We start from the raw sequence: 27,929 nt of genomic DNA on the forward strand, positions 1-27,929 counted from the left end.
ATAGCTGGAATTTTTGTTTGTAGGGTAAGAAAAGGAAAATATTCAAGTAGCCTTAGCTTGTGATTTGAATTCAGTTAGAAAAGTGGATGACATGATGGAGAACTTCAGTACAGAAATGGGTAGTCGTGTTGATATGAAAAGGAAAATAATAGCAAGTGAGAAATTAAAACAAATATGAAAGCAGCAGCAGTGGTAGTAGTTACAGCACTAAATATGAGAAATGAGAGTAAGTGACAGTTTCAGAACTGCATAAGTCACTTGAGGTTTTAATTACTGGCATGAAATTTGTTGAACTTGAAATCAAAATTAGAAAGTAGTATAAATCATCTTAAAGATTTAATGATTAAAAACATCCTCTGAGATCACTGTATCTTGTACCAGAGCCTTATATGATGTGCACAAATAAGACAAAGAGTCAAATGTTGAGGGGAGGAGATCAGTTGAATACTAGATGCAAAGTAAACATTAGATACACATTGTGTTTTCAGAGCAAATATAAGAGCTTGGGTCTGAGCCAAAATATCAGATATTGATGCTGTACTCATGGCATAATCTAAAGCAGTAACTTCCAAGTAGACATGCCAGTCGTTAGAATGCTGGCTCATCTAATGTAATAGAGTTAAAAGACATACGTGTAGTCATAGCATCCAAGTCTTCCTCATATCACTACCTATCATTATTTAACTCAACTGAATAATGTAGTTCATAATATCATCATCATCATTTAACATCCGTTTTCCATGCTAGCATGGGTTGGATGGTTTGACAGAAGCTGGTAAAGCGAGGAGCTACACCAGGTTCGATTGTCTGCTCTGGCATAGATTCTACATCTGGATGCCCTTCCTCATGCCAACGACCTTTACAGAGTGTACAGGGTGCTTTTTATGAGGCATCTGCACCAGTACTTTTTATGAGGCACAAGCACCATATTATTGTAGGAAGCAAAACAGGGCAGTCACAACTGCAAAGCATTTTTACTACTGTACTTGCTTACATATAAGACACACACTTGCATAAAATACACTATTTTACAAACATATTTTGTGGAGAAAAAGCAAATTTGGTATGTTTCATCATACACTTACTGAAAGATATTTTAAAGAAGTTTTACAGAGTAAAATGTTTGATTCTCTGCATGTGAATACAATGCTGAAACAGTTTACTGGAATAAAGTATGAAACCATAAATTTATTATTCATAAATTGTTGTTAGTTGTCGGAGCACTGCATCCTTCAAAACTTCCATGCTTCCTGAGATTCGCCAACACTACAGCTGATTTTCTCTCCTCCATGCACACGCAAGCATGTATCTGACTCATACACTGTTCTCTTCCCAGACTGCATATGCTTTATATGCACTGTCTGACAAGTTGTGGTGCACCTGAGCACTGTATACAATAATTTCATCATTATTATTTTTTAAAAGTTGAGGGTAAAAGAAAACGTTGAACGACAGTAAGTACGTCCAAAATTTATAAAGCAGTGACATACATACATAGATACTTGTAGCACACATATATATACGTGCAGAGTGAAAATAAGTCACACTATTTAATGTGACGGACTACACTGCAAAAGAAATCAAAAAATCACTGATTTCATTTCTGTTTACAAACTTTCTCCGTGTCTACACTAAACATACGCACAAATCCTTTTATATATACACACGCAATATTTAAGAAAAAAAGGAATATACACAAAAAAGAACGAAACATGTGTATATATACACACGCAATATTTAAGAACAAAAGGAATATACACAAAAAAATAACGAATTAAAAACAAATATTTTATATTTTACTTTTATCGTATTGTTGTTTACATTTTCTGTCTCTACGGATGACCAGAACCAACAGAATCGCCATGGTGGAATCCATAGCGGCGTGCGATAAGACTGGTCGCTGCTCCAAAATAGAACACTGCCCAGAAAATCACACCTGCCACATCTGTACGGAACCCGAAAATACGTTCCGTAATCGCTGGGTCGAATGTGGGACATGCCTCATCTCTGTCTGCCTCCAATGTGCCACGGATTTTCAGAAGATCCCAGGCCAAAAAAAGAGCCATCATAATGCTATGATGGATAGACTCTGGAAGATGGTTCAGCTTAAATCTTGGACTTTTCAGTGTCAGGCCTGCGTGCCTCCACAACCGACGATTGTGTCTCCCCCTGCCACTCCCGTGGAGGAGGCGGAACAGCAACAGCAGCAACAACAAAATCAACCACAACTAGAGCAGCAGCAGCAGCAACAACAACAACAGCAGCAACAACAAAATCAACCACAACCAGAGCAGCAGCAACAACATCAACAACAACAGCAGCAACAACAAAATCAACCACAACCAGAGCAGCAGCAGCAACAACAACAACACCAATTGACCAGTGCGGTTCTTGCAGAACTGCAACAATCGATCTGTGCTTTAAGAGGGGAAGTAGCAGGAATAAAAGCAAGCATTCAGGTTGGACTCCACAATGAGGGGTCTTATCGGAATGCTCTGCTAAAGAACCTCCCTGTACCTGTACCTCTTGTCGCATCTAAGACCGAGGATTCTGCTACCCATGAAGTCATTGCCATTGGGGTGCCTGAAGACATGGCTGATCTTCAGGCATTTGCTGCCAACTCAGCCAAAGACCTAGGCTGCGTTCCCCCAACGGGTGCTATCCGCCTTGGACGGCCTGGCCCAAAACCTAGGCTCATCAAGCTGTCTTTTTCGGACCACACTGAGGCAACCTCTTACCATCTGGCCTCAGTTAAAGCTGGGCGTGAAAATCGGACCACCTTCCGAACACGCCCAGGCTTACCGTCCGATCTACGTGTAGCGGCTTCCCTGAATAGGAACTCAGCTCTACAGGAAAGCTTCAGTCTTCGGGAAGATGGACAAATCTGGAGATTTGTCAAGACTGATGAAACGTGGAAGAGAGATACCAGCTGGTCTGAGTGCTCTCTACCCACAATAACTAAAAAGACTACAGCAACTCAGGGAAACTAAGCCAGGACAATCTGCCATCCTCCACACACCATCATAAACTGCGAGCAGGGTACAAATTGTTGTCCTTAAATGCTCGCAGTTTATGCAACAAAATACATTTGTTCAACGCCTACGTCAGAAGTGTTGACCCTGACTTCATCACTGTCACGGAAACATGGGCGCATTCCTTACTCTGTGATGGGGTTTTCAACATCACGGGGTACAACCTCTTCCGTAAGGACCGCACTAACCGCCATGGTGGTGGTGTGATGGTCTACGTTCGTTCAAATTTTTTGGTAATTCCTTGTGCCGATTTGAACGAATCACAAGAAGAAGTTTTTTTCTGTGACGTACGTATGACCATGTCAACACTCCTGCTTGGCGTTGTTTATCGTCCCCCAAATTACCATCAGGACACACAGCTTGGCAACATCCTCCGAGCTGCAGCCAGGAAAACAGCCACTTATGTGTTTATTGCAGGCGATTTCAATTATCCTGAGATTGATTGGGAAACCTTCCGTTGGTCACAGAGTGCAAACGATTTTGTTGAGCTTGTGCTGGACTCAAACTGGTCACAAGTAGTCACCTCTCCAACAAGAGGCGACAACACCTTGGACCTGCTCTTCACCACAACTCCTGAAGCAGTTATCAATTGCACTACGGAGGAAACTCTAGGTGACTCTGATCATGCTATGATCATCGCCAATCTGGCTCTTGCGGGCAACAAACACCTGAACCATCTCCAATCTGCTTCCTTCGATTGGAAGAGAGCAGATTGGAACCTGTACCACACTGAACTACAGCACCCAAACTGGCGTGAATTCTACAACTCTGGAGATGTGAATACTATACTCCAGAGTATCCTGGACTCAATATGGGCAGCATGTGCAGCATCAGTGCCACGTAAACAAAAAAAGAAGAACCGCCCCAAAAGGGCAATTTGGGAAACTTCAGCGGTCCGACTTGCCAGGAAGGAACGTCGGACTGCTGAACAGGAATACAAGTTGCATAAATCAGACACCAACAGGAAGAAGCGGAATAAATCCTCCAACCATCTCAAGCAAGTGACAAAAAATGCAGTGCTTGAATTTGAACAGTGCATAGCAGCCAATCCTGACAGCAAGGTTTTCTGGAAATATGTGCATTCAAAGCAGAGACCTCACTCTCCAGTGGGCCCTCTTCGCAACCCTCACACGAACCAGATCACTGACGACCCCAAGGAATGCGCAGAACTCATTGCCGAGTGCTATGCAAACATATTCACTGTCGAAAGTCAAAATGTACCATCTTCACCATCACTAACAGCAAACTCCATAACAACTATGGAATTTACACCTGCAATGCTGCGACGTCACCTTCAAAATAAGCACAACTATGCCTCCCCTGGTCTCGATGGAGTTACATACCTGCTTCTCAAATGTGGCAGGCACTTCCTTTTACATTGCTTTCTATTTTCTTCCAGTACTGTCTCAACAATGGCGCTACTCCGGAGCAGTGGAAAACTGCCAGTGTCATTCCTCTGTTCAAAAAGGGTGACCGCACATCACCTGTCAACTATCGCCCAGTCAGTCTCACTAGCTGTATTGCAAAACTGATGGAATCGTGTGTCAGAGAAACACTCTGGAACTTCTGGAGCTCTCACAGTCTCATCCGACCCTCACAATATGGATTTGTCCCTAACTCCAGCTGCAGTGACCAGCTTGTCGAGTTCCTTGAGGACATTACTCAGATCACTGACAGTGGCTCATGGGTGGATGTTGTCTACCTTGACTTTGCTAAGGCTTTCAACTCTGTGCCACACAAAAGGCTTATGGTGAAACTCTCTGCAATGGGTGTGGGGGATGACCTTTTTAACTGGTTGAAATCCTTCATCCTCAGCCGAAAGGAGGTAGTCACAGTTCTAGGACAGCACTCTACACCATATGAGATGTCATCGGGTGTACCACAGGGATCTGTCCTTGGTCCCCTCCTGTTTGTGGCATACATTAATGACATAGATGCCAATTTAAAGAATGCCACAGTATTGAAATATGCAGATGACATCAAGCTGTACCTTGAAATCAAGAGGACTGATCCTGATGTCTACAGCTCTTTCCTGCAATCAGACCTAGACACAATGCAGCAATGGATCACAGACTGGCAACTGAAACTGGCTGTGGACAAGTGTACCACCATGCATTTTGGGAGAAAAAACCCTGCGTCCACATACTCCCTCCACAACACTGATATCAAGAAATCCTCTTGCGAGCGTGACTTAGGCATCACTGTCAGCAGTGATTTGCGTTGGACAAAGCATATCTCTAAAATTGTCAAGAAGGCCGAGGGTGTCTTGGCATCACTCAGCAAGACTTTTGTTAGCCGCTCTCCAGCCATCTATTTAAAACTGTATACAGCTATGGTACGACCACACTTGGAATTCGCATCATCAGTTTGGAATCCCTATCTTGCTCAGAACATTGACCTCCTGGAATCTGTCCAGAGACGTGCAACCAAACGCATACCCTCCATCAGACACCTACCATATTCTGAGCGCCTTGTTTCCCTGGGCATGGATTCACTGAAGCTCCGGCGTCTGGCGACGGACTTGGTAAACACCCACAAGGTTATCAACCACCTCACCAACAACAACACTGAACACCTTTTTGATCTCCATGTGTCTAACACACGTGAACATGCCTACAAAATCAGAAAACAGCACAGCTCCCATGACTTTCGGAAACATTTTTTCACGCTCAGGGTTGCTGAAGCGTGGAATAAACTGCCTGCATCAGTTGTTGACTGCCATGACACTGCATCCTTTAAGGCCCTCATGCTTCCCGAAATCCATCGAAAATACACCTGATTATATATACACTTTAGATGAGTTGTAGTGCACCTGAGCACTGTACACAATTATTATTATTATTATTATTAAACATTGAGAACTGTATTTTAACTTTATCTTCTTTCAGATCAACTGCATATTTTATATTTTGGTCGAAAGAACTGCCATATAAGATGTGAAACTAGTAATTTTAGATCTGATAAACCTTGTTACCATGTCTGGCCACCAAAGTGAAGAACCATTGCTCTCATTTTGTTGTTGTCCATTAATGAAAACAGCTGACAGATGGATGAAAGTGTATATTTCATCTGTCTTGGAGAATTTTCATTTACATAATTAAAAAAATGTTTATTAGCAGTAAACGAGTCATTAGATAATGTAAGAAACATATTAGATGTGGGTTATGTATGCTGGGAAAGAAGGTATAATCAGATGATATGACTTCTCACATAACTGCCAACAAACTGTAGATCAGGGGTCACCAAACTTTTTCTACCATTGACCCTCTTTAGCCACTTCTGCATTTACCACCCTCCTCATTTAAAATATCTTAATACCCTACCTTACCATACCATACCTTAAATGCATACTAGGTACTGACGTTAGCAATTAAAATGTTAGTTAGAATATACATGTATGACAAATTAAGACATTCTATTGAAGATGACACACTTCTTACATTTTAAAACTACATGTACAACTATACAGTATTAAACTTTCAATTTATACGAAATTGTTTTCACAGTCAGAAAATGTGAAAAACGCATCAAATTGCTGAATATCTTTTATTGAAACTGACAACATCAATGTGAAGGATGGCCATGGCACTGACTAAGTATTTCAAGCAGTTCATCTAGGTGACCTGGTCTTTCCCACGCGGACCCCCATTTGACCCCTTGACTATCATCAACCTCTAAGGGGTCCCTCAGACCCCCTTTGGTGACCTCTTCTGTAGAAGACCATTTTAAAGCTTGCACTAATGGATTGTGATATTTTGGCTTGTTTTTCCTCATCTTCAACACACAGTCTCCCATCTGTAATAGTCACATTAGATGCAAAGTAATTTTTTTTTATACATTTAAAGAAAAAAGAAAAACAGCACATCTTATACACCAGCAAATAAAGTATATACAGATCACTATAATCAATATTTACCTGTATAAACAACTACACATATGTGGTAGACACCCACACGATTATCTGCCATCTTTCCAACAAGAACGTTGGGCAATGCTTTGAATTCTATGTCTAACACTCATGGACATGCTTACAAAATCAGAAAACAACACAACACCCATGAATTTTGTAAACATTTTTTATATGCTCAGAATTGCTAAAGCATGGAATAAACTACCTGCATCAGTAGTTGGCTGTCAAGCCACTACATCCATCAAAACTTCCATGCTTCCTGAAATTTACCAACAGTACACCCCCCACCCCTTATTTTAACAACTCATTCACTGTTCACTTCCTGTACATTGTTCTATGTATTGTTGATGCACTTATGGATACTATTTCTGATGAATTTTTAGTACACCTGAGTACTGTAGACAATAATTTCATTAATATTATATTTTCAAATGAACACAATTGCTGTACTGAAGAAGACACACAACAGGATTGAGGCCCTAAACCCATGGTGCCATATAAAAAGCATTTCCACGGGTGTTGGGGCCACATAAAAAGCATTGGTGTTGGTGCCACATAAAAAGCATTGGTGTTGGTGCCACATAAAGAGCATTAGTGTTGGGGCCACATAAAAAGCATTGGTGTTGGGGCCACATAAAGAGCATTAGTGTTGGGGCCACATAAAAAGCATTGGTGTTGGGGCCACATAAAAAGCATTGGTGTTGGGGCCACATAAAGAGCATTAGTGTTGGTGCCACATAAAGAGCATTGGTGTTGGTGCCACATAAAAAGCATTGGTGTTGGGGCCACATAAAAAGCATTGGTGTTGGGGCCACATAAAGAGCATTAGTGTTGGGGCCACATAAAAAGCATTGGTGTTGGGGCCACATAAAAAGCATTGGTGTTGGGGCCACATAAAGAGCATTAGTGTTGGTGCCACATAAAAAGCATTGGTGTTGGGGCCACATAAAAAGCATTGGTGTTGGGGCCACATAAAGAGCATTAGTGTTGGGGCCACATAAAAAGCATTGGTGTTGGTGCCACATAAAAAGCATTGGTGTTGGTGCCACATAAAGAGCATTAGTGTTGGGGCCACATAAAAAGCATTGGTGTTGGGGCCACATAAAGAGCATTAGTGTTGGGGCCACATAAAAAGCATTGGTGTTGGGGCCACATAAAGAGCATTAGTGTTGGGGCCACATAAAGAGCATTAGTGTTGGGGCCACATAAAAAGCATTGGTGTTGGGGCCACATAAAGAGCATTAGTGTTGGGGCCACATAAAAAGCATTGGTGTTGGTGCCACATAAAAAGCATTGGTGTTGGGGCCACATAAAAAGCATTGGTGTTGGGGCCACATAAAGAGCATTAGTGTTGGTGCCACATAAAAAGCATTGGTGTTGGTGCCACATAAAAAGCATTGGTGTTGGTGCCACATAAAGAGCATTGGTGTTGGTACCACATAAAAAGAATTGGTGTTGGTGCCACGCAAAAAGCACTGGTGATGGTGTTACATAAAAGTACTCAATACACTATGTAGGGTGGTTGGTGTTAAGAAGGGCATCCAGCAACAGAAACAAAGCCAAAACAGGCTATGGAACCTGGCCCAGTCCTTTGCCTTGCCAGTTCCTGTTATGCTGTCCAACCCACACCAGAATGGAAAACATGTTAAATGTTGATGATGATACAAATGATTGATCAAAACTAAAAGTAGAGGACCCGGACATTTTGAAGTTGATTTTCTTTCATTCATTTGCAGGAAAAATTTCAATGAAGTTTGGAAACACATACATTACTAGCAATGGCAAAATGTAGTGTTTTTGTTGACTACCTTTTATTTCTTTCCTGCCCACAAGGGGCTATGCACAGAGTAGACAAACAAGGACAGACAAACAGATTAAGCCAATTATATCAACCCCAGTGCGTAACCAGTACTTATTTAATCGACCCTGAAAGGATGAAAGGCAAAGTCAACCATGGCAGAATTTGAACTCAGAACATAGCAGCAGACGAAATACTGCTCAGCATTTCGCCCGGCGTGCTTAACGTTTCTACCAGCTCACCACCTTTGACTATATCTCTTGTCATGTCAAGTGTGAAAATGGTTATTAAGCAGAGTTTTTCTTTTCTTTTTTTTTTCTTTTAATCGTACATCAGTATTTCTGCAGGTATTCTTAATTTGAGGAAAATATCTCTCAGCACTTTTGTAGAAACATTATGTGCTTCTGAAACAATCAGGAAAAGTGGTACGTTTTTAATATTACAAATGACCCAACTGTTTTTCTGCCTCGAACAGTAATTATTTTCACACAAATGAGTTTGATAGAAAACTTTGCAGACTGGATTTCTGCAGTCTTTTTATATAAAGGGAAGCAACCCTTGTTGTGTTAGTATTTCATCTTAAATAACTTCATCTGCCAATAATAACCTCTTCTTGTGTTTAACTTGATATACATCTACCCTTGTCTATCACTGATTCATTCACTGTCCAGGATAACATGGGCTGGCAATGATAAAGTTTGCTTTACAACCACATGGTTCCAGGTTCAGCCTCACTGTGTAACATCTTAGCCAAGAGTTTTCTACTATAGCCCCAGGCCAGCCAAAGCCTTCAGAGTGGATTTGATAGATGGAAACTGAAAGAAGCCTGTCATTCATATTTGTGTGTTTGTGCATCTTCATGTTTGTCCCATATCACTGCTTGATAACCAGTGTTGGTTTGTTTACGTACCCATACCTTTGCAATTTAGCAAACAGAAACCAATAGTATAAGTAGCAGGCTTAGAAAATAATAAGTACTGGGATCAATTTGTTCGACTAAACCCTTCAAGGTGGTGCCCCAGCATGGCCACAGTCCAATGAGTGAAACAAATAAAAGACATACTGGGGTTGATCTGTTCAACTAAAACCCTTCAAGGTGGTGCCCCAGCATGGCCACAGTCCATTGACTGAAACAAGTAAAAGATAAAGGATATGTCATTAAATTTTACTTTATTATTCCAACGATGAACCAATATTGTGTTTAAAATCTGTTTGGAAATATTACTTGGGTAAGGTAGTGGGGCAATGTAGAGTCTTGGAACAAACTCCATCTTTCCCGTGCACCGCATTCATTTATCACAAATGCATTTAACTTTCACTATTTAACATGGTGTATGGTGTATTAAAGTACACAATTTAACAATGTATTTTTGAAAACAAACCCCCTCAGTCGACTAGGATAGCTGTATTAGACTGAATATCTTCTTCCATAGAAACTCTCTTCATTACAGAAATTCAGATGACTGAAAGCCTTTTCTTTTGTGGTAACAGCCAAAACTGTGACTAATATCAAAGGAGCTTATTATACGAATACCTGTTTAGGGGAACGGGAAAAATTAAGCTATGATGTCCAGACCTTTTCAAAAGCCACTGATAAGAATGATTTTTCATTTTTACTTCAAGATATATCACAATAGTAGTCACCAAGCTGAAGACATTAAACCAGATGTTAGAAGTAAATTTGATTTATTAATCACTTTATTGATTATTATTTGCATATTTAGTGATGACAGTATTATAGGATGTTAATGAAATAAGTGCTGCGAATAAAACAGAATTAGATTCAATATTGGCTAATAATCAATGATAATATTGCACCCATGGTATGAGCTGTCAAGAAACCATTGCCTTGGGTGGCAGGAACAGGTTATAATAAACAGCAAATTATAAATGATAAATATGTTAGAAACATGACAGTCAATGATTTTGACTAGACAGGACTTGTAATGTCTGGAGAAAGTGGATTTTAGAACTTTGAACAATGAAACTTAGAAGACATACTGAGTGCAGGGAAGGGCAAAAGAATTTGATTATTGTCAAATAGTGGGTACCTTCTTCGAGTGGTTTTCTATAAACATCCTATAATGCAAATTCAATATATCATTTTAATTAAACAGAAGCTAATTGATTATTACTTGCTATATACAAAGGGGTGCTAAAAAGTTCCTGGCTTTGAGGGTATCGTGAACGGCCTAGTAGGAGAATAAACGTTCTGAGTTCTTAAACAGGGCTTAGAAAAACTAAAGGGCCACTGCAATATACATGTGAATCTGAGAGGGGAATATGTTAAATAAAATTGTAATTAAGTGATCCTCCTGTATTTTCTTTTACCCAAAGCCAGGAACTTTTCAGCACGCCCTCGTATTTGTATAATTTCATCTAGTATGTGCTCATTATTAAATATTTGTGTTAATAGCAGCTGATTCTTCCTCAAATCACACTGTACTGTTTTAAATAAAGGATACAATGTAGTCTCCAATAGACAATGGATGAGAGAAAAAAACAGGATGGTCATAGCTGGAATGTCCTTAATCCCAGACCTGACCTGGAGCTAATCAACAATACTATAAAACTAGTTTGTTGGTAAGTGGGCAGATAGACAGAAGGAAAACTGAAGTATTAGTGGCAGGTTCTCTTTTGTCTAGGATTGGATTTGACAGTGTGTTTCCACTGGAATACTCTCTTCTTTTCTTTCAGTTATGTTTGGAAATAATAAATTTAGTAAAATACCTTTGCTGTTACCAAGATGGTGTTTGGAACATAAATTTATTTTGGTGGAAGGCTTTAATCTACAACAGTGGTACTCAACAATTATTTGCTTGGGGAGCCCTTTGATTCCTATCTTACATGGATAGAACCTCAGAGCTACTTAATATTTGAAAACACAAAATGTATTGTATTTTTGTAATTATAAAAAAATTGTTAAAATATGTTGTGTATTGCACAAGTATGATAAATTTATTGCAGGAGTGGTTAGGCACAGGCTGTAGGATAAGAAGCTTAACCATGGTTCTGGGTTCAGTCCCACTGCATGGCACCCTGGGCAAGTGTCTTCTACTATAGTCTCAGGTTAGCCAAAACCTTGTGAGTGGATTTAATTGATGGAAACTGAAAGTATGTGTGTGTGTGTGTGTGTGTGTGTGTGTGTGTATGCATGCATATATGTATTTATTTGTGTGTCTGTGCTTGTCCCCACACCATCGCTTGACAACTGATGTTGGTGTGTTTACGTCCAAGTAACTTAGTGGTTCTGCAAAAGAGACTAATAGAATAAGTACTGGAATTACAAAGAATAAGTCCTGTATGGCCACAGTCAAATGACTGAAACAAACGAAAGAATAAATTTTAACAACAAATCCGTTTGCGGACCCCCAAGGGTCAAGAGTTACTGATCGAGAACAATTTGAAACACCAAGTGTGCATCAAGGAGCAGTCTCAAGCAATTTGATATCTGAAGGATTAAATAATTAAGAAGATAATCCTTGGCAAACATGTAGAGATAAGGTGAAAATCAACAAAAACTTTGAAATAGAGTTTACAAGACATTTTAATTTGATAAACAGATTGTTTCTGACTGTAATGTAAATTATCTGAGATGAGCCAAAAATATTCCTATTTTCCTTGCACCATAGGGTCAATAAACGCATCCTCTCCCTGGTCAATTCTTTGATAAGTGCTGCTTTTCTTTAAAAACCCCTAACTTGTAAACAAGATGCAGATAAATTGGCTACAGGGACTCAGAATGGAAACAGCCAGAACAAATACTACAAGGTATTTTGTCCATCACACTAACACAGAAGAATAAAAACTTAAGTTGACTTTGGTGGGATTTGAACTCAGACTACAAGAAGTCAGAACAAATACTACAAAGCTTTATATCAGTCCATGTCCTCTAACAATTCTGTCAACTCCCCATTTCCCCCAAATATTAAATATTCATTAAAGCAAGTCTAAGCAATGTCTCTCAGTTCAGAATTATTGGAAATTTTATGTATTCTCTCCATTTATTATTTATATTGAGTTTCTTTTCCTAATTACACACAAGATGTATTAAGTTTGAAATCATGAAAATCAAATGTTCCATTATTTGAATTTGAATATTATTAATGTTGAATTACTGATCACATAAGCCAAACTGTCAAAATTTATTATCAGTTATGCCTCATTTCAGAAATTTACAGTTTCAAAAATATAATAACAATAATGATAATAATGACATTCCCTTCTACTATAGGCACAAGGCCTGAAATTTGGGGAAGGGGACTAGTCGATAACATCGACCCCAGTGTTTCAATGGTACTTAATTTACCGACTTTGAAAGGCAAAGTCAACCTCGGCAGAATTTGAACACAGAACGTGAAGATGGACAAAATGCCACTAAGTATTTCGCCTGGCATGCTAATGATTCTGCCAGCTTGCTGCCATAATAATAATAATAATAATAAGGGTTTCAAATTTAGATAGGAGGCCAGTAATTTCAAGGAATGGAGTAAATTGATTACTTCAACACCAATACTCAACTGGTACTTATTTTATTGACTCTCAAAGGTAAAGTCAACCTCGGCAGAATTTGAACTCAGAACATACAGATGGATGAAATACCACTAGACATTTTGCCATGAGTGCTAACAATTCTGAAAACTGCCCATCATTAATTTTTATTTGTTCTACCTTACCCTTGGAAAGGTGTCAGTTCACAAGTTGTGATATAAATAGATTTTGAAACTCGTTGTTCGATTGAGTTAACTTTTTCTGAATCACAAGAATGCATGGCCACTGCCTGTCATTGCTTTCTAAAGTGACAATCATATTACTTGAGAGTGTTTGACTGTGTGTATGTGCGTACAGACATACACCCTTAAATATTTTTGTTACCAAAAATTCTAAAATCTTACAACTCAGTATATACATACAGGTGCAGGAGTGGCTGTGTGGTAAGTAGCTTGCTTACCAACCACATGGTTCTGGGTTCAGTCCCACTGTGTGGCACTTCTTCTATAGCCTCAGGCTGACTAAAGCCTTGTGAGTGGATGTAGTAGACGGAAACTGTAAAGAAACCCGTCCTGTGTGTGTGTATGTATATATATCCCTCACCATCACTTGACAACTGATGCTGGTGTGTTTTCATCCCCACAACTTAGAGGTTCGGCAAGAGACCGATAGAATAAGTAGTAGGCTTACAAAGAATAAGCCCTGGGATCGATTTATTCGACTATAAGCAGTGCTCCAGCATGGCTGCAGTCAAATGACTGACACAAATAAAAGAGTAAAAGAATATATAGAAAATAAAACAATTCTTTTACTAAAGAACATTCAATAAAGCATATTTTTGGCTACTGATTTCCTACTTTTATAGCTACATGTTTCATTCACATGTGGCATCACACAGTGTATGCCTGCTCTAATAAGCAGATATATAAATATTTTATAGTACCAAATATTTTATGACTAACATGTCAATGTCAATTAGAGAAAATCTTTGACTAACTCGTTATTAGTGAAACATGAATTTATGCAATATGTTTTGCTATCTGAATATTTGGATGATATTACAGAAACTGGGGAAACTAATTTTATGGGTAACTAGCATACTAATTAGGTTTTATGTACTTATAGAGATAACGATCCACATTTTTTGTACTATTATTTTATTACTAGTAGTAGTATTATTATTAAGAAATAAATAATTAAACATTTTTCAATGCAATAAAGAGTTGATTGCATATAAAAGAAGATTCCATCACAATTGTTGCTCATAAAATATTTGATGCCATGCAAGTATTTGGTATTTAATTGCAGAGATAGCAAATCAAACTACCAAATCATTTTAATGAGGAGTACAATTTACAAACAGAATTTTTTCTCTCATCTAAGTGGCCTCACTCGTATTTTGCATATGATGATCATGCTTTTACATTTGTTTGTCTTGTCATGGCTTGGACAGCCATCATCACAAATTAAATCACCTCTTATTCAGTGTTATTGCTGTAGTAGACAGATCATGTCTTCCACATCAAATTAAACCAGTAAATCTCATTGAACTTACTTATAATTATTCAATTATCTGACGACATCTGCACATCTACAGTTGATTCCTTTAATCCTGACAACTGATAACTTGTTGATAATATCTTAGTTTATTTATGATATACTACTAAGTGTCACCGAGAATGAAAATAATTATTTCAAATTTTTGTCACAAGGGCAGCCTGTGGGAGGTGGGGATGAGTCGATTACATCAACCCCAGCGTTCAACTGGTATTTATTTTATTGACCCTGAAAGGATGAAAGGCAAAGTCGACCTCAGTGGAATTTGAACTCAGAATGTAATGATGGGGGGGGGGGGACCACTAAGCATTTCGTCCAGCATGCTACTGATTTTGCCAGCTTGCCGCTAAACCGAGAATGAAAATAATCCTTTCTATTATAGGCACAAGGCTTGAAGTTTTGTGGGAGGGGGTTAATTGATTACATTGGCCCCAGAATTTCACTGGTACTTGATTTATCGACCCTGAAAGGTTGAAAGGCAAAGTCGAACTTGGTGGAATTTGAACTCAGAACATAACGGCAGATGAAATACCGCTAAGCATTTTGCCCAGCGGATTAACTGGGAATGAAAATAATACAGGAAAACTGGTCAGAAAATTATTTTAATTTTAGAAACAGGAGTTATTTTAGAAATCGTAGTTTTATTTTAAAAAGTAGGGTTACATTTCCAACCACATCCAACAGTGTGTTCCACTGGTTACCCACATCTGAAGCCACAACACGATTTTCTCTGACTTTCTCACTCTCAAAAGAAGACAAGGCTCTGAAATGCTAGATTCTTCGTTTCTTATGCAACTGAAAACTTGGCAAATGCTGATTATTTAATCACTAACGGACACACTGGAGCATTTATCCTTTCGATCTCTTTTCTTTCGCTACCAAAATAGTCTTTGTTCCACAAAGACTAACTGGTATCATATCCTTTACCACTCAAGCATCCTCAACCTACCCATCTTTTACTTCTTGCCACCCTTATTGTGTCTAACCCCTCTGACCCCATCCCTCCAATAGTTTAAACGAAACATTACGCTCGCCAGTCTCAAGCAGCAGCATGCAAAGGTTAAGGGCACTTCCACATTTACCAAGTGTAAAAAAAAATGAAGGAAAACAAAACCTGAATTTCAAATTTTGCGAACCCTTATCTTATTTGATGCACAATTGTTATGTATTGAACTTGATTCAAAGATATTTTATTCTTTTATAAAAGCAAATAAATAGTTAAACAAAAGAATTAATTATATATCACAGTAACGAGACACAATATGACTTAAATTTTATGGTAAGAGAAAATACAATCCGTAATAAATTACGATATTCTCAAGAAAGACAACTCTGAGTAAAATTCAAACAGTTGTCTCCCTTTGGAAAACGGATATTTAATGCTAAACTGTTTGTTACAGCGAGCGATAAATTTTACATTTTCTTGAACTTAATCTCTCATAGAATTTCAAAGAATTCTTATAACACTGTCACATTTACATTCTAATAGTCTCTAACGAAAAGGTATGCTGTAATGACTATGAATTCAAATACAATACACTATATTTATTTCCCATCACCCAACTTGCTTAGATCAAATCACATAGTTTATTGTAGTTACCCTCAATAGAAACATGGGTAGTCAAAGTTTTCTGAGACACAGAAGTCATTCTCAGCCTGACCTAATTATTTCTATCAGAAATGGACTCTACTAAAGGTATTCATGGAGACTCTAGCAGTCTAGAATAGGAATAATCTCTCCATATCCATTATTTGAATTTCACTCTCAAGACATATTTGTTAGCACTTTAGTAACTAATGAATTTTTTTATAAATTTGATATGATCTTATCAAGAAATTAAATATTTAAAAAATAAAAATAATCTTTTTTTTAAATTAAAAAAAAAAAGTAATATTTTAACCCTTTCTGCCAAGAGATCAAGTATGCTCAGTTCCATGCATGTCCACTTGAGATACAGGAACCAAGCTACCTTGATTTTGATAGTGGAGTACTTTCAAGAATTTTCCACACTTCACATGGTATAGTGTGCTGCATTTTATTTTTACTGTTTAAAAGGAAAGGATTACAGGAACAGACTTGAATATAATTAGCATGTTAAATCACCAATAAAAGTTTTCATATACATATACACAAACATATACACACACATAACGGGCTTCTTTCAGTTTCCATCTACTAAATCCACACACAAGGCGTTGGTCGGCCTGAGACTATAGTAGAATACACTTGCCCAAGGTGCCACGCAATGGGAGTGAAACCAGATCCATGTGCAATGAGGGCTAACCTTCCATGAATTATTCAAATTAATAGCACAGTTGTTATTGTAGTGTTTTTCTAGGATTCAGAATTCTAGCCATAGAAACCAAACCAAAACGACTGGAGGCTGATGCAGCTCTAATAATAATAATAATAATGAAATTATTGTGTACAGTGCTCAGGTGCACTAGGACTAATCAAAAGGTGCATGTACAATACACAGAATTATGTACAAATGTTAGGAAAGTGGAACAGTTTATGAGTCATGCGTGTGGAGTGGGGGATATCCGATGTAGTGTTGGTGAATTTCTCTCTGAATGGTAAACTCCTGTCAAGCCATCCAATCCATACCAGCATGGAAAATGGATATCAAATGATGATGATGATGATGATGATATCTTCATGACTTCAATTTTATACTCAGGGCAAAATGTTTTAAAATTTACCTGTCCTATTACTGGCATTGATTTTCTTATTCATCTCTGTACTTGTCTTTGTAATTGGCAAGAACAAAAAAAAAAAAACTACTCTTTTTCTTTGGGTAGTATAGCTGAATTATACCCTAAGGAATTATATGTAAAAATAGAAAGATATAAAGAATTTGGTGGGGTATTCATTAGTGAAAATGTCATTTCAGTTTTCTTTTATTACCTCCACATGGCTCAGTTGTTAGGGCATTGAGCTTTATGATCGTGAGGTTCTGAGTTCGAATCCCAGACCGGGCTGCATGTTGTGTTCTTGAGCAAGACACTTTATTTCACATTGCTCCAATTCACTCAGCTGTAGAAATGAGTTGCGACATCACAGGCACCAAGCTGTATCTGCCTTTGCCTTTCCCTTGGATAATATCAGTGATGTGGAGAGGGGAGGCTGGTATGCATGGGCGACTGCTGGTCTTCCATAAAACAACCTTGCCCAGACTTGTGCCTGAGAGGGTAACTTTCTAGGTGCAATCCCAAAGTCATTCATGACCGAAAGGAATCTCAGCAATATTTCCACCTTAACGAAGGTGGAGGTATTGCTTTCAGTCATGTTTGTTTGTTTGTCTGTGGACAAGATATCTCAAGAACCACTCAATGGATTCAGATGTTTGTGATCGGCACAAACTGATTAGATTTTGGGATTGATCAGGTACCGGACAAGGAATCTGGATTATTTTCCCCTTTTTCTCTTTTACTTAATTTTTGAGAGTAGTCAGGTTCATTTTTAGTATTCTTGTTTATGAGAGCAGCCAAGTTTATTTCAGATATTCTCATTTTAAACATCATCTCTGACTAATCGTTGAGAAGATGTTGGTGCTGCCTTGATGAAGGTTTGTGCTCTCTGAGTGCTCGTTATTATTATTGTTATTATTTTTTTAGATCATATTAGTAAAAGCTGTGACTATATTGAAAAGACATTAAAATTATGAGCACAGAAACAATTTGAGCTGAGCCAACTAGTTTTTTTTTTCATTCATAAAAATAAACTTTTACCTTTAAATTAACGATCATTTCATATTGTAAAGGCAAAAAGACGATGTTACAGACCTCTTCAGACTCTGAGAAATACACATAAAAGTTTGCTTAATGAAGAGTGGATTGTAGACATTATTTAATTCTCTTAATTTTCATTTATGTTTCAAAGTCTTTAATTTCAGAAATAAAAGCATTATAACTTTTTGATTACATATCCTATTACAACGCAAACATCACCAATGTAATTTTCCAGTAGATGTTTTTCACTGCTTCAGTGGTCCACTTCATCTATAATTATACAAAATCAGTTTTTCTCTCTGTATTTAACAAAAGACTTTCTAAACTACAGGCTAGTAAATTTATGGCATTTAAATCACTGAATACTTATTACCACCATCATATCCTGCTTCACAGACTTCACAGCCAGAGACATTATTGTAGTTTAATTATTGGTTACCAAACATGAAAGATCGTCATTTTATTCTCATGACATCTTAAGTCATAAAAATGAAATTATAAGAATTATTAGAATATTGTAATGCCATCTATGTCTGCTAATTATTGGATGGTATTAAAGTGTGCACATCACCCAAAACACAGTGTAGTTAGAAACAGTGAATCTTGAAATAATCTTATGAATATTAATGAGGATTATGAACTAGAAATGGAATTTTTTAAAATTCTCTTCTCATAAATTTTATAAACACAAGTAAATAAACAAGGAAAATATAATAATAATAATGATGGACTCTCCTGGCTTCTGACCTAAACTGATTGGAAGCATTAACATGTACATGTTTTGTCTTGGTGTAAAAGATGAGCTACAATAAATATTCAGCTCAATACCACAGATTAGCTTGTCAGTTGCTTGACCGTAACCAGTTGAGCATGTCCCTTAGTAGCTGATGATGTGTATGTCTCTGATCACAAGCAGGTGTAGTTGGGGAGCATCATAGCCATATGCCTAGAGAAATTTTTTGGGGTTTGGATAATTCGCCTCTGGAAACATGGGTATTTTCATCATCTTTAAACAAATCTTATTCAGGGACCTTTGGGGCAGAATGGGCTACTCAATCTAAAGAAAATTCTAACTGGGCTTTACCTCCAAGGTCATATGCTGCTTATCTTTATATGAGATCAACATGTACACATATAGTTGTGATGCATGTGCCTGGTGTACTCTTATCAGACAGGTGGTCATGATGGGTATACTGGGATTCATATCTTTGATGGCAGGCACTGCTCTCTCACTCAATAATAATAATAATAATAATAATAATACCAGGCAGTGGCTCTCATGGCTTCTGATCTTAACTGATTGGAAGTTTTATCATGTACATTGTTTTGTCTTGGTATAAAAGATGGGCTACAGCAAATATTCTGCTCAATACCACAGATTTGTTTGTCGGTTGTTTGACCTTAACCAGTTGACCATGTCCCTTAGTGGCTGACAATATGTGCATCTCTGATCACGAGCAGAAGTAGTGGGGGAGCATCATAGCCATCTGTTGAGAGGAATTCTTTGGGGTTTGAATAATTCACCTCTGGAAACATGGGTGGTTCTTTCAACATCCTTAAACAACCCTTATTCAGGGACCGTTTGAGCAGGATGGGCTACTCAACCTGAAGAAAATTCTAACTAGGCCCACCTGCAAGGTCATGCACTGTTTATCTTGATATGAGATCACCATATCACGCACATATGGCTGTGATGCATGTACCTGGTGTCCCTTTATTAGACAGTTAGCAATGATGGGTATACTGAGCTTCATATATTTTACCCTAGTGTTACTGATAGCATCCTCTGCTATCTCACTCAATAATAATAATAATAATAATTATTATTATTAGTCTGTTCTTTGTTTGATTTACGGGGTGAATGTGAACGCAGACCCCACACTTAGAAATAGCGCACTCAAGTCGCCCACATTTGGGGCGATCACAAAGGTCAACCCAACCGGAGTGCAATGGAAGGGCCTCACTCTGGGAGAACCACCTTGCTGATCATGGTTTACTCCTGTGCCAAATAATAATAATAATAATAATAATAATAATAATAATAATAATTCTTTCTATTAAAAGCACAATGCCTGAAATTTTGGGGGTGGGTCTAGTTGATTATATTGACCCCAGTGTGCAATAGGTGCTTGTTCTATCAACCCCAAAAGGATAAAAGGCAGAGTCAACCTTGGGAGCATTTGAACTTAGAACATAAAGCTGCAAATAATGCCACTAAGCATTTTATCTGATGTGATAACAATTTTGCCCGCTTACCACTTTAATAATAACATTTCAGATTTAGGCACAAGGCCAACAATGTTGAGGAGAAAGTTTTAATTGATACCATTGACTCCAGTACATGACTGGTATTTTATTTCAAGCCCTGAAAGGATAAAAGACAAAGTTGATCCCATTGAGATTTGAACTCAGAGTGTAAAGAGTCAGAATGGTAACAGTTTCTAATTTAAGCACAAGGCCAGAAACTTTGATGGGAGATTAGTCAATATCATTGACCCCGCCCCTTATCGCAACTGGTTTTCTGTTTTATTGCTCCTGGAGGGATGAAGCATTGAGCTGATGTTCAGTGGACTTAAGTCTATTTTCAAGAGTAGAACTTCTTTAAATTTGGTTGGTGGCTCCCTTCACAGAAAGTTTGTGTCAACTTCTCATCACATCTGTCTTTATGAGTATAACATTAGATAAAAATTAATTTCATAAGTGTTAATGAGACTGAATACTCAAGTGAAAGTCACTCACACAACGAGTGTCCTATTTGTTGTACAGCAAGATGGACTTAGGCCTGATTCAGCAACAACTGCAATGATCAGAAAGTGGTCTCAAAGTGATAACAGAATTTTCATTAAATGCTAGTTCAAGAGAACGCCTGGTAAAATTAGATAGATAGAAAGATAGATAGATAAATAGAAAGATAGATAGACAGATAGATAAAGAGATAGAGAGAGAGATAGAGAGAGAGCGAGCTCTTCCTTGTCACAGAACAAAGGGTTTTAGATCAAAAACCTCGAATAGTAAGAATATAATGACTATCTCTGTTGGAGCTGGAAGAAGTTGTCTGAACAGTAAAGTATGACGAATACAACTACATAGGAGAGAAAATTGAACAAGAAATAGCAGAAAGATCAATGAATCGTCAGGAAAAATGAAAATAAGTTTTACATTATAGAAGGAAAAGATATTATAGAAGAGGAAAGAAGCAAAAGATAGAACAAGATAACCAGTTTTGAAAGGAATTGAAAAGCTATGATAAGTAATAGAGAAAGTAGATAAATTAGTGAAAATCAAATTTGTGAATATAACAGATGTGCAGTCTCTGTTGCTGTAGAAATTCTTAGAGTTAAAAGCAGAGCAGAAAGATGGGTCAAAGACCTCTGGTAGAAAAGGAGACTTACGAATCAAGTTAGCTGAATAAAGATCTTGGTGGGATAAATGCCAACATTAAAAAGAATCCAGTAAAGAAATGACATAAGAGTGAGCTTCAAAGAAAGCATAACATGAGACACTTCTGACTTAAAATTTCACAAGCATGCAAAATTATACATATGGCAGTTTCCTATTAATTGTATAGAAAATGTGCTACCAGTACGGTTGACAAAAGGAATGACAATGTTAATAGAGACGACTGAAGAAGACGGAGAAGTCAGTAATTATAGGCCTGTTATGTGCCTGCTATTAATTTGCGAATAGCTAACTGGTCTCGTAGCAATTGAATGACAAAAGATGCAGAAAGAAATCAAGGGTAACTGCTGGTCTACTGGATATCAATAGAATGTAACTTTGAAGAGCAGAAGGCTGAGAGCTGGCAGAATAGTTAGCAAACAAAATTCTCAGTGGTATTTCTTCCAGTTAATTCATGTTCTGAGTTCAAATCCCATCAAGGTCAATTTTGCCTTTTATCCCTAAAATAAAGTACTAATCAAATATTGGGGTCAATGTAAGTGACTTGTCCCTTTCCTTGTTTCAGGGGATATGTTGTAGTCTCAATCACTTATACGCCGTGGAAACTGCATAACCAGTCTTATGTGTCCTAGGGCTCGAGAAAAGGGAAAATGGGGAAACAAAGAAAAACTTGACTGTTGGTTGGATAGGCTACAAAACAGTATGTAAAATGTACCTTGTTATTGGCATTAGGCGTGCCTGTGGACCCTTGGAGCCCATGAGAAGACAGACTTTTTTCTTTCCATGTTGAAAAAAAAAAAATTTTTTTAATTATAAAAACCTCATTGTTGGAAATGGAACTAAGTTGCAGAAGTGACTCAATGCAAGATGTGAAAATCTGGGAGAAGAATATTTCAAGAAGACTTCTTGTCTCCTTTATTTTTCATGATTGCATTGATTCTATTTACTCTTATACTGAGAGAATCTACACCTGATTATGAGTTTAAGAAGAGAAAGAAAATAAATAATCTGATATATATATATTCTTTTACTTGTTTCAGATTGTGGCCATGTTGGAGCACCACCTTTAGTCGAGAAAATCGACCTGAAGACTTATTTTTTGTAAGCCTAGTACTTATTCTATTGCTCACTTTTGCCAAACCACTAAGTTACGGGGACGTAAACACACCACCATCGGTTGTCAAGTGATATTGGGGGGACAAACACAGACACACAAACATATACACACTTAATGGGCTTCTTTCAGTTTCCATCTACTAAATCCACTCACAAGGCTTTGGTTGGCCAGAGGCTATAGTAGAATACACTTGTCCAAGGTGCCATGCAGTGGGACTGAGCCCAGAACCATGTGGTTGGTAAGCAAGCTACTTACCACGCAGCCACTCCTGCACCTATATATATATATATATATATATATACATACATAGAAATATATATTTAGCATCCAGTTTGAGATCATCCATATATATATATATATATATATATATATATATCATCATCATCGTTTAGCGTCCGCTTTCCATGCTAGCATGGGTTCGACGGTTCAACTGGGGTCTGGGAAGCCAGAAGGCTGCACCAGGCCCAGTTTGATCTGGCAATGTTTCTACGGCTAGATGCCCTTCCTAACGCCAACCACTCCATGAGTGTAGTCGGTGCTTTTTATATGTGTATATATATATATATATATATATATACACACACATACAAGCAAAACGCCCCCCCCCCACCGTATAATGGACGGTGCTGAATCATATCTGCTGAATAAAAAGCAATCAGTGTTTTCTTTTCATTAAAAATAATTAAGCATGCCTTTATTTCAATAAAAGATTTGGTTTTGTTAAACGAAGTTAAGGCAAAAAAATAAAAACTTCTTGAGAAACCAAATAGTCTTTCCTTCCTTCATGCCAAGTTTGGAAAAAATATCTCTTTTGTATCTTACTTTTTGGGTCTCTTAAATATACTGCATTTTGTGGCATTATCTTAAACCGGCCGGCTTTTTTTGCGCAAACTGCACATGCATTTTTCTCGCATATGCATAGTATCGATCGCAACAGCTGATGTACATGTGTGCACAAATGCAAGTTCCTACAGCTTATCAATTGCATTCTCACCGTTAACCAATTTTTGTGATTTTTTCAAGACTTATACATGCCCTGATACTGTCGGTATCTACATATAAAATTTGAGCGCAATCGGATGGAGGATGCCCAAGATCCTAGAAGACACACACACAGACAGAAAGAACGGATTTTATATAAAATATATATATATATATATATATAGTTAATCCAAACATGAACAAAGAGAAAACATAACAATGCGATGATTTCAAACTGGACACCAAAAATGGCAAAGATCTTGATTTGTGTTATCAAACAATAAGTTTATTTAGCAAGAATGTCTGTATGCAGTTTGAGGTGAATAAGTATACAGTATTGATTATGAAAGGAGGCTGAAAGATTAAAATTTGATGGAACACAGATACTGCAAGAGGGTATCATCAGATCAATGTAAGAAAATGAGAAATACAAGCAGGGTGATAAAATATTGGAAAAGGAAATCAAAGAGAAAGTCTCCAAGGTATACAAGGGATGGGTTAGGAGGATACTTGAAACAAAACTAAAAGGAAGAAATAATAATGAAGGCAACCAATACTCAAACTTTGCCAGTGTTGAAATACTCTGCTCCTTTCCTTTTTGTGAGTAAACAAAGGCAGAACTATAGGAATTGGACTGAAGAACATTGAAGCTTCTCACAACACACAATGTACATCAACTTAATAGTAACATCAACAAGGAAGTAAAGGTTTGTCAAATGTACAAGACAAAATAGATGTTGTGAGTTCAGGTTTGGAAAGCTATAGGCGCAGGAGTGGTTGTGTGGTAAGTAGCTTGCTTACCAACTACATGGTTCCAGGTTCAGTCCCCCTGCGTGGCACCTTGAGCAAGTGTCTTTTACTATAGCCTCGAACTGACCAAATCTTTGAGTGGATTTCGTAGACAGAAACTGAAAGAAGCCCATCGTATATATGTATATATGTATGTGTGTGTGCCTGTGTTTGTCCCTCCCAACATCACTTGACAACCAATGCTGGTATGCTTACGTCCCTGTAACTTAGCAGTTCAACAATAGGATCCGATAGAATAAGTACCAGGCTTACAAAGAATAAGTCATTGGGTTGATTTGCTCAACTAAAGGCAGTGCTCCAGCATGGCTGCAGTCAACTGACTGAAACAAATAAAAGAATAGTGAGGAGAGACTGTTATTTGAGGCTAGAAATATCAAAGAAGTTACTGAAAGTGAAGGAAGATTTCAAAAATAAGAAAGAAGCATGACTAGAGAGAAAGGCAGAATAGAACTACAAAGAAATATTTAGCCAATTCATGCAGCAAACTGAGGAAGCTGGGAGTGGAGAAAACTGGTTGTAGCTGACAGAAGAAAACCTAAAAAAAAAAAAAATAAATAAATTGCTAATATATCTACTTACAAAAAAATGAATTTATTAATGACAAGGATTGATAAAACTAAGTCAGACCTAAAACACAGAATATATGGAAAAGTGAAAATTTGCTAAGCAAATAAGGTAAGCTAGCAGAAAATGACTATAAATGCAAGCAGGATTCTGTTAGCAAAATGGTGCATTGGAATGATGGATAAATTTGTGGATTTGAAGTGAGAGAAAACTGTGAATAAGAGATTATTATAGTGAATGATAAGTATAGAATTTTATGCAATTTCTCCTTAGAGACTGACCATATAGTTGAAGGGAAGTATGCAAGATATCTTCATGGGAGATAGTGAAAGAATAAACATTGTAATATCATTAATTTTTGCAATCCCGTATGATAACAGATCAAATATCAAATAAGCCCAGGAAACTGAAAAATATCAGTACCTAACCAGAGAGATGAAATAATTGTGGAATATCATGATGATGATCATTTAACATCCACTTTTCTATGCTTGCGCTACTCAGACAGAATTTTTGGCTGGATACCTCTCCTGTCACCAACCCTCACCTGTTTCCAAGTGAAGTAATATTTCTCATGGTCAACATGGAAGACTGAAAATGAACAACATTGCTTGTATGACAGTGATGCTTTTTCACAATCATCACATGATGTCAAGACAAGGATAAACATAGGAAGATATGGGATGAGGTGGTGAAGCATGACCTTCGAATGTTGGGCCTCACAGAGGCAATGACAGAAGATCGAGACCTTTGGAGATATGCTGTGATTGAGAAGACCCAACAACTAAAGCAAGATCACAGCCATGGCTGATGCCAGTGTTGTGTGTCTGGCCCATTTAAAAGTACCCTTAACGAGTCGGGCGATATGAAAACCAAAATGGTAGCTGTGGCCAGTGCCCTCTGACTGGCTCCCATTCCAATGGCATGTAAAACGCACCATCTGAATGTGGTTGATGCTAGTGCCCCCTGACTGGCTCCTGGAATTGAAACCTCAATCTTGAGTTCAACACCCTAGCCACTAAGCTATGTGTCTCCATTGTCACACCAACTGCATGAGGAAGTTTGATAAATATTCAATTTAAAGTCATGTTTGACAATTTTTTTGCTTGCTTTACACATTGTTAAAATATCACTTTCACCTTGACTAGAAAAAAAGAGGGAAGTTACCTTTTATAGAAATCTGTCAGGTATATAGTATCAACATTTACTTTATTCACAGAATTAACTTCTACTTTTAAGGAAAAAGTTACAAAATGTATAAGCTCTTTTTCATGAGATTAAAAATTTATACGTTATCTTAGAGTTCTCAAAGAATTTTGCCATTAAACAACTACTGGATATCTGTATGAAGCAGAAAATGCTTATGCTAGAAGAAGATAAAGGTACGATACAGTATTCCCATAACAGTTTATAAATTTATGGCTTCATACTTTATTCAGTATACTGTCACAGCATTGTTCTTACATGCACAGAATCATACATTTCCACCTACAAAACCATTTAAAACATTGTTCAATGAGTATCTGATGAAACATACTAAATAAGTATTTTTTACTAAGTATATTTGTAAAGTAAGAGTCTCTTACATGTTGACAAATATGATATATTAATTTTTTACTTAGGATTTAATTAAATTTTTAACCTAAAATATAATTAATAATAATAAAATAATGAAATTATTATTTACAGTGCTCAGGTGCACCACAACTTGTCAAAAGTGCGTATAAAGCATGTGCCTTAATGTAGAAATGTCTGGAAAGTGAACAGTGTATGAGTCAGATACATGCTTGTGTGTGTATGGAGGGGAGAAAATCAGGTGTAGTGTCGGCGAATCTCAGGAGGCCTGGAAGTTTAGAAGGATAAATGTCAAAATAGGTTAAAATAATTTATTATATAGTCATTAAAAAAAAAATTAATATTTTTTTATCCTTTCTATAAAAAAAGCACAATTAGTATTCAGTATATATATCATATATATAACTATTCTGCTATATATATGATCAACAAAAAGGGATAAAGATCTTGGGTTTCTTATTTTATTTTCTGCCTTCTCATTCCACTTTTTGCATCAACCTTCTTTACATTTCTCTTCCCATGTCTTCTCAAAGGCCAGCTTCCTAGTTTTCAAATGCATGAAATGAACGATAAGCACCGAGCCTGATAGATCACTTGGAGATATGGCATGTTGCATAAATCTGCCAAATTATTGTATCTCTACAGCATGAAACTATTAGTAGCTCTTCATTGAATTGTGTATATTAAATTAAATGTTTATTTATCTTTTACTTGTTTCAGTCATTAGACTGTGGCCATGCTGCAGCACTACCTTGAAGTTTTAGTCAAATGAATTGATCCTAGCACATTTTTTTTAAAGCCAGGTACTTATTCTATTGGTCTCTTTTGCCGAACTTCTAAGTTACAGGGACATGAACACTCCAATACCAGTTGTCAAGTGATGGTGGTGGACAAACACAGACACACACACGTATATATATATATATATATATATATACACACACACACCCCACACATATATGA

General features: G+C 37.4%; 1 non-coding gene across 1 annotated transcript; it reads right to left on the minus strand.

Moving 5' to 3' along the window:
* Positions 1-20,372: 20,372 nt before the first annotated feature.
* On the minus strand, positions 20,373-20,536 carry LOC115219863. The gene has a single exon (XR_003882377.1). It is a non-coding gene; the product is annotated as a U1 spliceosomal RNA (small nuclear RNA).
* Between the last annotated feature and the right edge of the window lie 7,393 nt (positions 20,537-27,929).

The sequence above is a fragment of the Octopus sinensis genome, linkage group LG1 (genome assembly GCF_006345805.1).
Source record: "Octopus sinensis linkage group LG1, ASM634580v1, whole genome shotgun sequence".
Lineage (NCBI taxonomy): Eukaryota > Metazoa > Mollusca > Cephalopoda > Octopoda > Octopodidae > Octopus > Octopus sinensis.